This window comes from Somniosus microcephalus, chromosome 4 (assembly GCF_052327205.1).
Source record: "Somniosus microcephalus isolate GS21.2 chromosome 4, FLI_Smic_1.0, whole genome shotgun sequence".
Lineage (NCBI taxonomy): Eukaryota > Metazoa > Chordata > Chondrichthyes > Squaliformes > Somniosidae > Somniosus > Somniosus microcephalus.
The window spans coordinates 155984512-155992034 of record NC_140990.1 but is presented as its reverse complement, the minus strand read 5'-3'; positions in this window follow the sequence as shown (position 1 = coordinate 155992034).

Below are 7523 nucleotides of genomic sequence, written 5' to 3'. Positions count from 1 at the left end.
GCATGGGTGGAAGATTGGCTATCTAACAGGAAACAAAGAGTTGGGATAAATGGTTCGTTCTCAGGCTGGCAATCAGTAACTAGTGGTGTTCCGCAGGGGTCAGTGCTGGGACCCCAACTCTTTACAATCTACATTAACGATTTGGAGGAAGGGACCGAGTGCAACATATCCAAGTTTGCCGACGATACAAAAATGGGAGGGAAAGCAGTGAGTGAGGAGAACATAAAAAACCTGCAAAAGGACATAGACAGGCTAAGTGAGTGGGCAGAGATTTGGCAGATGCAATATAATGTTGGAAAGTGTGAGGTTATGCACTTTGGCAGAAAAAATCAAAGAGCAAGTTATTATCTAAATGGAGAGAAACTGCAAAGTGCTACAGTACAAAGGGATCTGGGGGTCCTGGTGCATGAAACACAAAAAGTTAGTATATAGGTGCAGCAGGTGATCAGGAACGCCAATGGAATCTTGGCTTTTATTGCAAGGGGGATGGAGTATAAAAACAGGGAAGTCTTGCTGCAGTTATACAGGGTATTGGTGAGGCCACACCTGGAATACTGCGTGCAGTTTTGGTTTCCATATTTAAGAAAAGATATACTTGCTCTCGAGGCGGTTCAGAGAAGGTTCACTCGGTTGATTCCAGAGATGAGGGGGTTGACGTATGAGGAAAGGTTGAGTAGGTTGGGACTTTTCTCATTGGAGTTCAGAAGAATGAGAGGCGATCTTATCGAAACATATAAGATTGTGAGGGGGCTTGATCGGGTGGATGCGGTGAGGATGTTTCCACTGATGGGTGAGACTAGAACTAGGGGGCATAATCTTAGAATAAGGGGCTGCCCTTTCAAAACTGAGATGAGGAGAAACTTCTTCACTCAGAGGGTAGTAAATCTATGGAATTTGCTACCTCAGAGAACTGTGGAAGCTGCAACATTAAATAAATTTAAAATGGAGATAGACATTTTCCTAGCAGATAAGGGAATTAGGGGTTATGGGGAGAGGGCAGGGAAATGGACGTGAGTCTAGATTCAGATCAGCCATGATCCTATTGAATGGCGGAGCAGGCCCGAGGGGCCGTATGGCCTACTCCTGCTCCTATTTCTTATGTTCTTATGTCCTACTGCCCTGGAGAACACCACTGTATCCCTCCCTCCAGTCTGAAAAACAGCCATTCACCACTGCTCCCTGTTTTCTATCCCTTAGCCAATTTTGTATCCATGCTGCTCCGCCCTTTTATCCCATGGGCTTCAATTTTGCTAACATTAGTACTTTATCAAACAGCTTTTGAAAGTCCATATTCACAACATCAACATCACTGACCTCATCCACCCTCTGTTACCTCATCAAAAAAATCAATCAAGTTAGTCAAACACGATTTGCCCTTAAATCTGTGCTGGCTCCTTTATTAGTCAATACTTGTCCAGGTGGCTGTTAATTTTCTCCTGGATTATTGTTTCTAAAACCTTCTCCACCACTGACGCTAAACTGATTGGCCTGTAATTACCAGGTTTACCCTTCTCCACTTTTCTGAACAAGTGCGTAATATTTGCAATTCTCCAGTCCTCTGGCACCACCCCTGTATCTAAGGAGGATTGGAAGATTGTGGCCAGTACCTCTGCAATTTCTACCCATACTTCTCTCGGCATCCTAGGATGCATCTCATCCAGATTGGGTGACTTACCTACTTTTAAGCCAGCCTTTATAGTACCTCCTCTTTATTTTTATCTCATCTGCTAATCTATTCTCATATTCTCTCTTTGCCCCTCTTATTTCCTTTTTCACTTCTCCTCTGTACTTTTTATACCCAGCCTGATTCTCCCTTGTATTATCAAGCTGACATCTGTCTTTTTCTGCATCACCTTACTCCCTAACTCCTTTGTCATTCAGGGAGCTCTGGCTTTGGTTGCCCTCCCTTTCCCCCTTGGAGGAATGTATCAAGGCTGTACCCAAGCCATCTCCTCTTTAAAGACTGCCCATTGCTCCATTACATTTCTGCCTGCCAGTCTTTGACTCCCATTTACTTGGGCTAGATCTCTCCTCAATTCACTGAAATTAGCCCTCCTCCAATTAAGTATTTTTTAGTCTAGATTGCTCCTTGTCCTTCTCTATAACTAATCTAGAACTTAAGATACTATAATCACTATTCCTAAGATGCTCCCACAGTGTGACATTGTCCACTTAACCCACTTCATTCCCCAGGACTAGATCCAGCAATGCCTCCTTCCTCATTGGGCCAGAAACATACTGATCAAGAAAGTTCTCCTGAACACAATTCAGAAATTTCACCCATCCTCCTCAACTCTGCCCTTGACACAATCACTGCCCCATTTCAATGTTGGACTAACTAAAGTCTCTCATTATCACTACTTTATAGTTCATGCACCTCTCAGTAATTTCCTAGCAAATTTGCTCCTCTATCTACTTCCCACTATTTGTTGGCCTATAAAATACACCAAGTAGTGTAATAGCTCCACTATGATTTCTTAATTCCAACCAAATAGATTTTGGGCTGGATTTTGCCGGTGCTCAGAGGGCGGGTTTGGAGGCGGGTCAAAGGTTTTGATTGCCGACAGGTTGCGATCCCGCCGTCAACCCGTCTCCAAACAATTTTCCCAAGTGCTGGGTCCCCGATTTGCAAATGGACCCGACACGTAGCGGCGGGAAGAGGATTGAAGGCAATTACCTGCCTGTTAACAGGTAGTTGAGAGTAATTGACAGGCTATTTTTGAATTTTGCCGCTTCTGCCTCGGGCTTCCCGATGTCCGGACACCACGCCAGGTAGGTGTGGCGTGTTGTGAGTCTGCTGTAATGTTACTGCATTGATGACAGCTGCAGAAGTGGGGTGAAGGGTCCAATAGTGCACTGGTGAGTCTCAGAGGAAAGAAAATGTTGGGAACTGCATTTTTAATACATTTACACTTTTCTTTAGGTTACAAGTTTCTAAATCCATGTCCAGTGCCACCTCATTGGGAGAACCTCGCTCACCAGTAACAGATCGCTTCTGCCACCTCACCTGCAGCTGCCATCTATTCCAGCCGATGGAGGGAGTCATTGGAGAGCCTGGGTGCAAGAGGTTAACTTTGTGCAGTGATTGTCAGTGTTTGTAGCACCTCAATGCTGTCAAACACTGAGAAATCAACTGTCAAAATAAAATTGTGCATGGTCCCTTTAAGGAAACCGGCAGATGACGCATCATCAAATGACATCACCTGACCCGCTTCCTCTTAATTGGCCGGCAAGCCCGCAGGGCGGGCTTAACAAGGCCAATCAAGGCAAAATCATGTCTGTGGGTCGGATGCAGCTGGGGGGGGGGGGTGACTGTGAGCCGGAAACCACCTGACCCGCACCCAACCCGCCTCCACTAATAAAATCGTGGCCTCTGTCTTTGGCCCCTGAAGGACATTCTCTCTTTCTAGCACTGTAATATTTTCCTTAATCAAAACTGCTACCCCTCCTCTTTGTTTTCCTTTCCTATCTTTCCTGAATACCCTGTACCCAGGAATATTAAGCATCCAATCCTCCCCTTTTTTGAGCCAGGTCTCAGTTCTCACCGCTACATCATATTCCCATGTGGCTATTTGCACCTGCAGCTCACCAACCTTATTAACCACGCTTCGCGCATTTACACACATGCATTCCAAACCTAACTTAGACCTCTGTGTATTTTCTATGATCCTACCTAATTCTGTATTATTTCTAACACTGTCTCTCCCAGTTCTCTGCGCACCTTGTTTCTACTTTTTAATACTACATCTTAATTTGAAAAGTGTAGATGAGCAGAGACCTTGGTGTCCATATACACAAATCCTTAAAGGTGACAGGGCAAGTTGATAAGGTGGTTAATAAAACATGTGGGTTACTTGGGTTTATAAACAGAGGAATAGAATATAAAAGCAAAGAGATCATGCTAGAACTTTATAAATCACTGGTTAGGCCTCTGCTGGAGTATTGTGGACAATTCTGGGCACCACACTTCAGGAAAGATGTAAAGGCCTTAGAAAGGGTACAGAGGAGGTTTACCAGGATGATACCAGGGATGAGGGACTTCAGTTGAGGAGAGGTTGGAAAAGTTAGGACTGTTCTCCCCTGAACAGAGACGGTTAAGAGCTGGCCGAATATCGGTTTTCAAGATGATGAGGTTTTGATAAAGTAGAGAGAAAAACTATTCCCTCTGGATAGTGGGTCAATAGCCAGAGGTCACAGATTTAAAATCACTGGAAATATATCTCGAGGGGAGATGAGGAATAAGAGTGGTCAGGATTTGGAACGCTCGACCTGAAAAGGTGGTGGAAGCTGATTCCATAAATAATTTTAAAAGGGAGTTGGACAGGTACTGGAGGATGAGGAACTTACAGGGTTACGGGCAAAAAGCGGGGATGTGGGACTAAGCGCGACTGATCTTTCAAAGAGCCAGAACAGGCACGATGGGCCGACTGGCCTCCTTCCGTGCTGTAAGTTTCTCTGATTCTCTGATTCTCCAAACGACAGTTGATGCTGGGTCAATTGTTAATTTAAAATCTGAGATTGTTCGATTTTTGTTAACGAAAGGTATTAAGGGATATGGGCCAAAGGCGGGTGTATGGAGTTAGGTCACAGATCAGCCATGATCTCACTGAATGGCAGAACAGGCTCGAGGGGCTCAATGGCCTCCACCTGTTCCTAAGGAGTCAGCTTATTACGTCCGTGAATGATTGAGACACGGACAGCAGGAGTTGAACAAAACAGGTCTTTACTGATGGAAGTCAATAGTGAACTGAAAACAACAGAGGCTCACTAGCGCCTTTTATACAGGGGTGGTCACTGCCGGTACTGCAGTCTGAGACCAGTTATTCTCTTAAAGGTACATACACAACAATTCCTCCCCTTTTAGATGAACAGTACATAACATTCATTTAACAACTAAATGATAACTAATTACAATCACAATTACGGTTGCTAGATACATTGGTTAAGTTTAAGCAATTATAAGTTCAGTCTTTGAGGAGGCTTCCTGATTCTGTCTGGATAACGCCTCTTTGGGGTATCAGGTTCTTCTGGCAATGTTGAGTCGGGATCAATGTCGTTGTTTGGTTCATCTGCTTCCAATACTACCGGTTCTGCGGTAGCTGCAATTGGAACGTCGATTTCATTACCAGGTGTATCAGATCATGGTGTGGAGTTGACGTTTGCCAGTGACTCTAGAATCTGGTCAGCATGGCGTCTTACAATGCTCTCCCCAACGTCCACGGTATACATGAGAGGTCCTTGTCGTGTACAAATCGTTCCTGGCTGCCATTTCTCAGTGCGGTAGTCCCGGGCCAAAACTGGTTGAAACTCCTGGTCGGCCTTTCATTCATATTCTGAAACTGCCTGTTCTCCACATCTCTTCGGACGTTTGGCTTAACCAAATCCAAGCGGCATCGTAGTCTTCGATTGAAGAACATCATGGCTGGAGTTTGGTCGCATTCCGGTAGGCAAACAAGAAGTTGTCCACCTTGTGTTGTAGGGGTATATCTTCATTACACATTGCCTTGATAGCCTTCTTGAATGTTTGGACAAACCTCTCGGCCAATCCATTAGTGGCTGGATGATATGGGGCAGATGTGTAATGCTTAACACCATTGTTCTTTAAGAACCTCCGGAACTCTTCAGACACAAACTGTGGTCCATTGTCAGAGCAAATCTGTTCAGGCAGCCCATTCCTGGCGAATATGGTTCGTAAAACTGTGATAGTTTTTTCCGTGGTGGTTGAGGACATTTTTATTACCTCTGGCCACTTTGAATGTGCATCCACCGCAATTAAAAACATCGAGTCCATGAAGGGACCAGCAAAACCAATGTGCACCCTTTGCCATGGAGATGAGGGCCACTCCCATGGATGCAGAGGAGCTTGTGGTGGGGCGTTTTGGACCTTCTGGCATCCTGCACAGCTCTTGGTCATCTCTTCGATTTCTCTATCGATTCCTGGCCACCACACAAACGCTCTGGCTAAGTTCTTCATTTTTACCCCACCCAGATGACCCTCATGAAGCTCATTGAGCACTCTATCCGTCAACTTAGGTGGAATTACTACTCTGGATCCACACATCAAGGTTCCTCTGCACACTGACAGCTGTTCTCTTCTCAGCGAGAATGCTGGCAGCAGTGGTTCGCCATGTGCTGGCCATCCCTTCACCATTAAATCATAGACCCGTGATAGTGTCGGGTCATTCCGTGTTTCCTTTTCTATGTTTGCATTCGTCACAGGGAGACATTCGACTATGGTCGAGTGGAATAACTCCATTGGATCCACTGCAAGGTCTTCTTCTTCCACCGTCGGCAACGGTAGGCATGACAATCCATCAGCATTTCCATGCTGTTTAGTTCCTTTGTACTCGATGTCATATTGGTGTGCCCCTAGGAAAAGGGACCACCTCTGCAGCCATTGCGCTGTTATTATCGGTACGCCCTTCTGAGGGTTGAAAATGGAGACAAGAGGTTGATGATCAGTTAGTAGAGTAAATTTTTGACCGTGCAGGTAGTGATTGAACTTCTTCACCCCCCACACTAGGCTGAGGGCCTCTCTGTCAATCTGGGCGTAGTTACGCTCGGCAGAAGTTAACGAGCGTGATGCAAAAGCTATCGGCCTCTCCAAACCATCAAGGAATTTATGTGACAGTACCGCCCCAATGCCGTAGGGAGACGCATCACACGCCAGTCTGATCGGCAGTGCTGGGTTGTAGTGAGCCAATACTTCCCTTGAAGTGATTAAGTCCTTACTCTTCTGAAAGGCCCGCTTACAATCATCGCTCCATTTCCATGCTACCCCCGTTCGTAGCAGGGCGTTCAGTGGGTGCAGAATTGTCAACAAATTCGGCAAAAACTTATGGTAGTAATTCACCAAGCCGAGGAATTACCTCAGTTGCGACACATTTTCAGGTGCTGGGGCCTTAACAACCGCTTCAATTTTGTCAGGGGACTTATGTAACCCCTCTTCATCAATCACGTGGCCACAATACGATATCTGTTTCTTAAAAAATTCGCACTTGGGACGGTTGGCTCGCAGCCCATGTTCCCGTAGTCTAGTGAGCACCTGTTCTAGTTGTTAAGGTGTTCACTGTCATCTTCACCTGTCACAAGGATGTCGTCCAAGTAACACTGAGTTCCCGGAATCCCTTGCAAGACTTGTTCCATCGCTCTTTGCCATATCGCCGGAGCCGATGCTACTCCGAATACCAATCGAAGATACTGGTAAAGACCTTTGTGAGTGTTTATCGTGAGATACTTCCTGGAGGATTCTTCAACCTCCATCTGCAAATATGCTTGTGCTAGGTCAATTTTTGTAAAACGCTTCCCTCCAGACAGTGAGGCGAAGATGTCTTCTATCCTTGGAAGAGGATATTGTACTGTGTGAAGGACTGGGTTCACTGTCACCTTGAAATCCCCACAGATGCGAATCTTCCTTGGCTCCCCGGACTTATTGCTTAACGTTTTCTTCATGACAGGAACGATGGGTGTCGCCCACTCGCTCCAGTCGACCTTAGACAACACACCTGCCTTCTCCAGACTCT